The sequence below is a fragment of the Arachis ipaensis genome, chromosome B02, assembly GCF_000816755.2.
Source record: "Arachis ipaensis cultivar K30076 chromosome B02, Araip1.1, whole genome shotgun sequence".
Lineage (NCBI taxonomy): Eukaryota > Viridiplantae > Streptophyta > Magnoliopsida > Fabales > Fabaceae > Arachis > Arachis ipaensis.
In genome coordinates, this window is record NC_029786.2 from 1,083,991 (window position 1) to 1,091,484 (window position 7,494).

Sequence of the window (7,494 nt, forward strand, 5' to 3'; positions counted from 1 at the left end):
ACCAAGCTGGTTCGAATTACATAAAAATAGCTTTTGGCTTATTGCTGAAACGATTTTTAGTTTGGCGTATTTACGTTACACTATTTTTGGCTTGGCTTATTAGGGTTTTTTACCCTAAATTTTAACCAAACAAATTTTTGTATACGCGTCAAATTCGGGCCTGAAAGAATTTGGTATTAACTAACATTTAAAACAAGAATATCCAAAATTTTAGATAGAATAAAGATAATTCGATAAATACAATAACATTCCTGTAGGTATAATTTGGGTATGACGACTAAAGGACAAATGTTAATAATGCATTCTCTGTGAAGCAAAGATTATAATATCCTTTTAGAAAATAAAGTTAACATAATATATTCAATACTTTTTAAAAAATATTGAGATGAATCGGCTTAAAGAATTTAATTCTATTAAAATTATATAGTTCAAATTTAATTTTAAAAATTAACTTAAAAAATAAGAATTATGTCATATTTATGAACATCATAAGAACAATACTTTTAATTAATATATGAGATATAATATACTCTTTATATTTTAGAAATGAATATATGGCACGCGAGATTTACAATATCATAATCAAATCAATCATACCTTCATGTATTCTAAATGAGGTAATATTTAAAATAGTCCTTAAAATTTTTAATTTATTTTAGATTAGTCTTTTACTTTTTAAAATGATTAAATAAATCTTTCACTCTTAGAATAATAAATAATTTTTGTTAGTCCAAAAGTTATTAGACGTTTTAACGACGTTCAGGTGTATAGTTAAGTACTAAGTTGGTACTTAACTGCACGCTGATATAGACACACAATAAGTTCAACTCAAATTGGTATCTCGAATTTAATTAAAACACATAAATTGATTCAATTCTTATTTATAAAACCCTAATCCCTAAATATTCATCTTTATTTTTTGTTTCCACTCCTCTCCTCTTCGTTGACGTTGTTCATCTTGATACTAATCTAAAAAATATTCTAATCTCTGGTAATTCTTCATTTTTTTTATTGTTGTTATTTTCTGATCCAACTAAACATCTCTAGTTTCTTTTGATCTCCACCATATTTTGATGTATTCTTTTCTTTGTTCCCACAAATTCGATGATGCGACAATTTTAAAAACAATGTACTTCAATTCTATTTCGGTCGTTTGTGCCGTTTGTTTTGGGATTAATCGAATCACCACGAAATAGTTATTTTCTACTTCTTCTGACGACATAATCGCTTCTTTTTCGTCTTTATTTTTTTGTCATTGGAAACTTTTTGTTGTTTTTTTATTCTCATTGAAAACTACTTTTTCGCTTGATACGATTATGGATGTGTTGTTGTCAGTATTTATTGGATTGCAGTGTCATGAAATATGATAATAATGGCAATAATGGTGATAGTTATTTTAATTATTAATATTAGTTAATTAAAAGTTAGTTCTCTATAGTAATTTTTAATTATTTTTTATATACTTTATTTTTATTTTAATGATATTATTTAATTAATTATCTTATATTAATTATTTCAAAATTTGCTAAATGAATTTTTCTGTCAAAATAATATAACTTATTTAGAGTTGTCTGATTTAATAAAAGAACCCTTAAAAGATAATTATTTGTGAAAAGTAAATTATTATTTCGAAACTCATATATTTGAGTATCGATAATTTTAACTATAAAAAATATAAACTAATTTGATATTAATTGAGTTAGTTCTATAAAGTTACCTAAAATAATAGTTTGCTAAATAATTTTGTATTGACATTAAATTAACTCAAATATTTATTGTTATGAGTTGACGGAACTGGTCTTTATTTAGTCGGTCCAATTGACATGAAAAGCTACTTGAAAAAAACCGACAAAAAAATTAACTCAAATATTTGACTCATTAAAAAATAGAAAATCAAAATCATTGAAATTAACAAAAGAAAAAAAAACTGAAGCAGAGTTACTAACGACAGAAGACCCAAAATGATGTTGATGGAGGAACGAAACAAGCGGCGAGGAGGTAAGGGAGGAACGGCGAGACAGAGACGGGATCGAGCAAACTGACTAGCAATGGCGGAATCCAACCACCGCGCTTCGATCTGCAAGTCCATGACGACGAAGACGAAGACGATGTAGAAGAAGACGGCCACGAGGTTCGATCTGCGAATTGAGATTTTTATATAAATTCAATTATATTCTGTGGATTGAGAATATTCTAATCCTAACTCTACGCATTTTTAATCCGCACGTATCTGACTCTATCCATGAGTTATAAAAAAGATGTAATATTATTATATAATTTCATGATAATTTAAAATAGAACTGACTTTTATGTAAAAAAAAAACATATTAAATTATTAATTAATGATCGTCTGAATTTTGTCCCGCCATTAATTCTGTTAACAGATTCCAAACGATAGGATAACATTGAGCCAATTTTGAAACATAAGCGACTTAAATAGGAAGATTTAAACGTTAGGAACAATTTTGAGACTTACCCTAAATATTTGAGACAAAAACGATACTTTACTCTTCTATATAAGTATATAATACTATATCTATAAGAAGCAGGTTGGTCGGATAGGATTGAGACTCAATCCGCACCCTACTCGACTCGCACGAAAATCCTACTTGCACCCTATCCTACCCCTTGCGAATCGAGTTGACAATTCTATCCGATCAGATTGGATCGAATTTGATATCTACGAATAGAATACATATTGCCACTCCTACGTATATATGATCCACATACAATTTTCTCAAGTTCTACACCATCCAATAACCATATATATGGATTTTTTTCGTAAATAAAATTAAATAATTAATTATTTCTCCGGAAAAGATTTCTCAACTTTATTTTTAAGGATACGATTTTTTTTTTAATAACAGCAAGTTTGCCGCACCCACCAGCAAACTCTATAATTTATATAGAGTTCGCCTTACCCTCGACAAACTCTATGATAAGTTCGGAAATAAAAGCAGGTCTATTGGAGAGAAGATTAAGGAGCCACAATTTCTCTATTTACTTTCTTTCTCACTATTAACATTGTCGCTACGATGTCAGGAAATCCATTGTTATCCATTCATTACGATGGTGAAATAGTGTATGATGAAGAAAGTTCAATTATTTTTAGATTGGGTCAACCGATAATTACCTATATGACACTGAAAGTCAACAGTTTAACAGCTTTGAAGAATGTGATATTTTATTCTGTCGGACAGCATAAGAATCTAAAAAGGGTGAAAAAATTTACTACAGTTATCCGACCAAAATAGATGGCAATTTGTTTTATAAAAGGTATATTACAGTTGTATTGTCTTTGTCTCTGTTACTATTATATTTATCAGACCATGGTTGTGAGCGATATTTCTATTGTTTTGAATTAGGTACCGGTTGCGTGACGACGAGGACGTATGGCTTATAAGGTCGTGGCACAACCGATGGACCAATATTCATCTGTTGGAATTATATGTGTTTCTTGTTGACTTTGGTCGCCGAGGATCATCTGCAGATACTGTCGATGATAGTCCGACGAGTGGAGTTGTTAGACGAACTATCAGAAGGACGATGGTGGATCTAAATATGCCACCTGAGAGTAGTCAGGAGGGGTCTAATGTTGAAGTTCGTAACGTTGACTTAATGGATGACGGTCTTGAAAGTCATGACGGCTCTGCTATCAGAGATCCGATGATGGAGCAGTATGAAGTCAACCCCGATGATGGAGATAATGCTGACGAAGAACCACCCGAAATCCCTTATGATGGTGACGAGGAAGAGGAGATGAACTACTACGGTGACACACAGACTTCTCTGACACAGCCTGCCATTTCTCGACCATATGACCGGCCAGATCATTTCACGAGGTTGAATCTCAATGCAATGACTTTGGATTGGTCGTTTACCCAGAGAGGTCCTGAAGAAGACCCAAGCAACGAGTTTGAGGTTGGACAATAATTTGGGAACAAGGAAGAAGTCATGTTGGCAGTTAAGCAGTACAGCATCAGGAGGGCTACGGAGTACAAAATTAGAGAGTGACCATTTGAGGTATAATTCACGATGTATCTTGTAACACTCTCACTATCAGAATGTCACGCTTCCGGCTGCACTACTCTGATAGTAAGAAGTATTACGACGACTTCATATACTTAATAATAAAATAGGAGTTTTTGACTCAAAATCGTATCACTGTTCTTTTTGAAAACTAGAAAAAAAAGAATACTAAAAATCAATGGTAGCGTTCACAAGGAATGGATAAACTCAAAAGGGAATGAATTCACTTTTGAGAAAGAAATACTAAAGGTATTGCATCAAAACAACTTAACTTAAAATAAGATATGCAAGGTTTATAAAATAGAACTTAATTAAGCTATGAGCAAAAATATTTCCTCTAGAGTCTTGAAACATACTCAGGTGCGAAATCACATAATACGTATAAAAATTGTGATAAATTTGAAAGTAAATCGAGTTGTAGTCAAAGAAGGAAATCTAAGGTAGAAATTGTTTTCACATATCTACAAAAGAATAGGTGAAACATTACAGATAAACAGAAAAATTTCTTTATATACTTAGATCTGTTTACCTGTAATGTTTCACCTATTCTTTTATAGATATGTGAAAACATTTTCTACCTTAGATTTCCTTCTTTGACTACAACTCGATTTTCTTTCAACTTTATCACAATTTTTATACGTATTCTTATGTGATTTCGCACCTGAGTGTGTTTCAAGACTCTGGAGGAAATATTTTTGCTCATAGCTTAATTAAGTTCTATTTTATAAACCTTGCATATATTATTTTAAGTTGAGTTGTTTTGATGCAATACCTTTAGTATTTCTTTCGAAAAAGTGAATTCATTCTTTTTTGAGTTTATCCATTCCTTGTGAACGCTACCATTGATTTTTAGTATTCTTTTTTTCCGATTTTCAAAAAGAACAGTGATACGATTTCGAGTCAAAGGCTCCTATTTTATTATTAAGTATATGAAGTCGTCATAATACTTTTTGCTATCAGAGTAGCGCAGCTGGAAGCGTGACATTTTGATAGTGAGGGTGTTACATATCCAGTTCGGACCCAGTTGTAATTGGAGCATACTCATATCATATCGCCGAAAGCAAGAAAGGTGGGAGGATAGGAGATACACTGGTCCTCATACTTGCATGCAAACTTCGATGGGGCAAGATCATCGTAGGTTGGATTCGAAGGTGATTGCGCAACACATTTTCACAATGGTCAAGGCCGATGCAACAATTAGCATCAGGGTTCTACATGGATGTGTGGAGAATCACTTTGGTTACAAGGTGTCCTACAGAAAGGTTTGGCTTGCAAAACAGAGAGTCATCGCTAGAATAAATGGCGATTGGGAGGACTCATACAATGAGCTTCCTCGTTGGTTATTTGCTATGCAGATGTACTTGCCAGGTAAGATTTATTTCAGGTTTAGTTATTCGCTATTAAATAATTCAGCCGTGTACAAGAAGTCCACTAATGTATGTCTATTTAGGTACCTTGGTGCAACTAGTTGATGGCCATAGCGCAAGACGGCAATGCAAATATTCTGCCCATTGCAATTGCAGTTGTTGAGGGTGACGAACGGATTTTTGATGGTTTAGAATTTCACAAATGAATTCTCGTTGTAAAGTATAGTTTCTAAACCAATCACTAATCCTTTCATACAAAAAGTTGTTTGTCACTAAAACAAACCCCTAAAATTTATAAACCGAAGTATTTAAACCTCGGGTCGTCTCTCAAAGGACTTGCAGGGTAGTGTTCTTGTTATTGGTTATGGACTTGTTTATATTGATCCCCCTTCAATCCTTGGCTTAAATAGCATCAGAAATGAGTTGGATTGGGCCCACAAGGCTTCTAAAATCGATGGCCACGTGTTGCATTAAGTGAGCTAGGTGGCAGCAACGGCGTGTGCGCGTACTTTGCGTGTGCGCGCCACCATACGTGTAGCAACTATGGCAAATCTTATATCGTTTCGAAGCCCCGGATGTTAGCTTTCCAACCCAACTGGAACCACATCAATTGGACCTTTGTAGCTCAAGTTATGGTCGTTTAAGTACAAAGAGGTCGGCTTGACTGATTTCCGGTTCTTTCATTTCTTCATGAGTTCTCCACCTTTTCATGCTTCTTTCTTCATTCCCTTGACCCAATCTTTGCCTTCTAAATCTGAAATCACTTAGCAAACATATCAAGGCATCTAATGGAATCAAGGAGAATTAAATTTAGCTATTTTAAGACCTAAAAAGCATGTTTTCACTCTTAAGCACAATTAAAGGAGAATATACAAAACCATGCTATTTCATTGAATAAATGTGGGTAAAAGGTGATAAAATCCCCTAAATTCAATACAAGATAAACTGTCAAATTGGGGTTTGTCAACCTCCCCACACTTAAACCAAGCATGTCCTCATGCTTAAGCCAAGAGAAAGCAAAGGGCATCAACATTTATTCAATGTAACCTATCTATATGCATCCTATCTACATGAATGCAACTAGATGCAAAATGGTTGTACCTATTTGGTTAAAAATAAATCAATCCTCCAAGTCATTCATGCACAAGTAGGGTCAAGATCATATAACGATTCATGAATCCTACCAATTCGAATATAAAAATTGAAGTTCAAATAGACTTGCAAGAAGAACGCTCGTGAAAGCCGGGAATCAAGGAATTGAGCATCGAACCCTCACCGGAAGTGTTTGCACTCTAGTCGCTCGGTGTTTGGGGTTGATTCCCTCAATTCTCCCCTAATCATGCTTTCCAAGATTTGTTTTTCTTCTAACAATCAACATTTATTCAATGCATGCATACATGTATCATGAGGTCTTTTCTTTAGGTTGTAATGGGGCTAGGGTCAAGGTAGGATCATATATGGCTAGTGGACTTAGGATTTGAATCTTTGATTAACTTAAACTTTCCCACCTAACCTATATAATGACCTATACAATTAAGTACTAATCTAACTACCCATTTCTCACTTTTTCACATACTCATGCATTTTCTTTTCATTTCACAACACTTATGCATTGATTCTTATTGAGCTTCATTTTGGGGCATTTTGTCCCCTTTATTGCTCTTCTCTTTTTTTTTTCTTTCTTTTTCTATATACATTTTTTCTTTTCTTTTCTTTTTTTTTCTTTTTCACTTTTATTTCTTTTTCTTTTCATTTTTTTCTTTTTTCTTTCAAACTATACACAAGAACATCAATGCATAAGGTCTATACATTTAATCAATACATGAGTATGTACCAATTCCCCAATATAAAAATACAAAACACAAACACCCTTTTATCCCAACCAATGTCCCAAAGTTTTCCCACTCTTGGATCGGATTTTTGATGGTTTAGAATTTCACAAATGAATTCTCGTTGTAAAGTATAGTTTCTAAACCAATCACTAATCCTTTCATACAAAAAGTTGTTTGTCACTAAAACAAACCCCTAAAATTTATAAACCGAAGTATTCAAACCTCGGGTCGTTCTCCCTAGGACTTACAATGAAGTGTCTTGTTAT